The sequence below is a fragment of the Propithecus coquereli genome, unplaced genomic scaffold (assembly GCF_000956105.1).
Source record: "Propithecus coquereli isolate 6110/MARCELLA unplaced genomic scaffold, Pcoq_1.0 Scaffold308, whole genome shotgun sequence".
NCBI lineage: Eukaryota > Metazoa > Chordata > Mammalia > Primates > Indriidae > Propithecus > Propithecus coquereli.
This window is the reverse complement of record NW_012148708.1, coordinates 789,947-793,319: the sequence shown is the minus strand read 5'-3', so window position 1 is coordinate 793,319 and position 3,373 is coordinate 789,947. Positions and strand designations below refer to the sequence as shown.

Sequence of the window (3,373 nt, the reverse complement as noted above, 5' to 3'; positions counted from 1 at the left end):
TGGTGGCTCATGCCTATAATCCTAGCACTCTGGGAGGCCGAGGCGGGCAGATTGTTTGAGCTCAGGAGTTCGAAACCAGCCTGAGCAAGAGCGAGACGCCGTCTCTACTAAAAACAAAAAAGTTAGCCGGGAGCGGTGGTGCATGCCTGTAGTCCCAGGTACTCGGGAGGCTGAGGCAGTAGAATCACTTGAGCCTAGGAGTGTAAGGTTGCAGTGAGCTATGATGACACTACTGCATTTTATCCGGGGCAGCAAGACAAGAGCCCCCTGTCTCCAAAAAAAAAAAAAAAAAGAAGAAGGACTCCTGTTCTCTTAGCTGTGGAGTTCTTATGTGTTCTTTAGCTCTTGTTAGTTACTCCGTAGTCCAAATCTGTGGAATCATCACTAACAGTTTTTACCAATATTTTTGTTTGCTTAGTCTTTCATCTTCTGAGAAAGGTAGTTATGGATTTGAAATCCTATACAGGGAATTATAAATTCTCTTAGTTTTGTGTTGGGTGTTCTGCAAATGTGTTGTTACATGTGTTTAGACTTACAGTTTTATTTTCTAAGTAAAAAGGTTCCTTTTAAAGTAACAATTCTCTTTATCTCTTTTGTTTTAAAGTCTGTTTTATCTAGTATTAATATTGCTATGTCATCTTTCTTTTGTTTACTAATTTCCTGATCTGTTTCTATCTTTTTATTTTTCTTTCTTCAATATCAGTTTCGTTATAATGTATCTTAAATATTCAGCCCAGTATTTTCTCTCTGTTTTTTCCCACCTTTTCTGACTCCTATTGAATGGATTAAATTTTCTCTTGTTCTTCTTTTGCATTAGTTTGGAAATTATATATTTCTATTTCCATTTGTTCAAATTGGTCACCCAAATCTAAAGTTAATCAGGAGCTCTGTTCTATTCTCAAACAACACAATAAGCTTTGATCATTTGAATGTTCTTTTTTTCTTTCCATATTATCTTTGACTAATTTCTTAGATCTACATGGTTTTTAAAATCCCAACATTAAAATTTTTAACAGAATGATCAAGCTATTTATACGTTTTTTGGCTTATCATTGTGTCACGAATCTTCTCTTTTTCCCTCTGTTATGGATTCTATTATCTGTGTTTAAATGGATTTGTAGCTTATTTCAGATTATTTCTAGTTCTTGGGGTTCTAATGGTTCTACTAGTTACTTTTTCTGGGTCTTTCTGATTTTCTTCGTGTGGCTTCTAATTTTTTTTTTTGAGACAGTCTAGTTCTGTCGCCTGGGCTAGAGTGCAGTGGTGTCACAGCTCACTGCAACCTCAAACTCCTGGGCTCAAGTGAGTCTCCTGCCTCGGCCTCTTGAGTAGCTGGGACTACAGATGTGCGCCTCCATACCTTGCTAATTTTTTCTATTTTTAGTAGAGATGGGTCTTGCTCTTGCTCAGTCTGGTGTTGAACTCCTGAGCTCAAGCAATCTGCCAGCCTCGGCCTCCCAGAGTGCTAGGATTATAGGTGTGAGCTACGTTGCCAGGGCTAATTTTTTGATATTTTAAAATTTTTAACATGAGCTCACATTCATTGAGACTGCTTTTTGCTTTAGGAATCCCATGTGTCCTGGTCTTTGGAAATGTCCCTAGAGAGCACTTTGCAGAAATGCAGGCGTCACTGGAGGCTTTCATCATTGTCAGCCTGGGGCCCCGTGGCTGGTGTGTCCTAGGCCTAGGCTTTCACGTTCCTGCCGATGCTCTTCTGTGCCAACCCATCCCTGACAGGTTCCTTGTCATCTCCCGAGACGTGGACAGAGTTATTCTAGTTCCCTTTTCCTTTCTGGAAAGCGTACTTCTTTGAATTTCTGGGCTTGATGCGTGGAGTTCAAATTCCATTCCAGCCTCACCCTTCCTATAACAAGCTTGAGGTCACATGTTCCATTCTCTGGAGGGTGTTAAAGCTCGGCCTCTTTGGGTGGTCCCAGACTGAATCTGACCCCAGACCTTCTTGGGCCTCCATGGAAGTCAGCTCCCACTCACCAGGTCTGCCTTTGATCTCCCTTCACGTTATGTTTGGCTAGGGTAAAAAAAAGTGTGTGTGTATGTTTGCAGTTAGTCCTCTGTGTCTGTAGGTCTGCATCCTTAGATTTAACTAAATTCAAAGCAAAAATAATAGGAAAAACAAAATGAATGTGTGCATTTGTACTGAACATGTACAGACTCTTCCTACACGTGTGGATGTGAGGGATCTGTGTTAGGTTGGTCTCCCATGTATACAGAAGTCAGTCTGTCACGATAGTTGCCATTTGTTTTAAACTTTTGATATGTCTATTTTGATATCATTTTAAGCATTTTCAGTATTGTTAGAGGTTTGGATTAAATCTGAAAATGCCAAAATATTCATGATATTTTTGAGTGGAATTGAGAAATCAATATTCTAATAATAGAACTTATTGAAAGGAAAGTCATATATTTTATGAAATTGTCAGTTCATCTTAAGATCTAATAGTCTTTTCAGAGTAGCCCCAGATAAGATATTGCTTAATTCTTTAGTGTATTTGGGTATATAAACTACCTCAAAAGCAGAATTTAACACTTATTTTTGAAGAAAATAAGCAATTGTAAAATTGCCTAGTAAAACTTAGGTAAGTTTACCTTTAATGCTGACTCTTAATTTATGGTTCCAAAAGACAGTGGTAGCAACATAAGTTGTGCTGTTTATTAATATATTCTTTTCATAAATCAGTCCCTTTTTGTTTATAATTAGGTAGAAACAGAAAAGAAAGATGTTCTTGATTTTGGTGACTTGACTTACGGAGGCTGGAAAGCTCTCCCCCTGAAATTGATAAACAGGACGCATGCCACTGTGCCCGTCAGACTGATTATCAATGCTGTAAGTACTAACATACAGCCGGAAACCGTATACGGAATACATTTGGATTTGTAAACACTGTTAAGATCATTCTTGGTTAATTTCTCTTATGAAAGTAAATTTTTTTTAAGGATTTTGTTAACAAATTTAACGTTACAGCTTTACTGAAACTGATTCTGCTATTCCTGAACAGAATGCTGTAGCCTGGCGCTGTTTCACGTTTTCCAAGGAACCCGTGCGTGCTTCTGTGGCAGCTGGTCCTTACGCTGATGTGGGGGCTCAGCTGGCAGGCCCTTCTGTGGTCAGTCACATGATGCCTGCTAGCTACGATAGACAGGTAGGTGGGGTGGGGGGTGGTGAAGAACTGGCTTAGAATTAAAGGAAGTTCAGTTTCCAAACTGCTTGTCTTTTATTAAATTTTCGATCTTAATACCAGTATACATTAACAAATTTTTTTTTTATTTTATAGGATCCAGAATTTCTGATAATTTGGGTTCTTTTCCATAGTCCAAAGAAACGAATTGGTTCTTCAGGTATCATGTCTGTATT

The 3,373-nt window shown here is 38.6% G+C and overlaps 1 protein-coding gene across 1 annotated transcript in view; it reads left to right on the top strand.

Moving 5' to 3' along the window:
- Positions 1-3,373, top strand: part of CEP192 (centrosomal protein 192kDa) — a 150,089-nt gene that overhangs the window by 99,354 nt on the left and 47,362 nt on the right. The gene's annotated exons all lie outside the window — the stretch shown is intronic.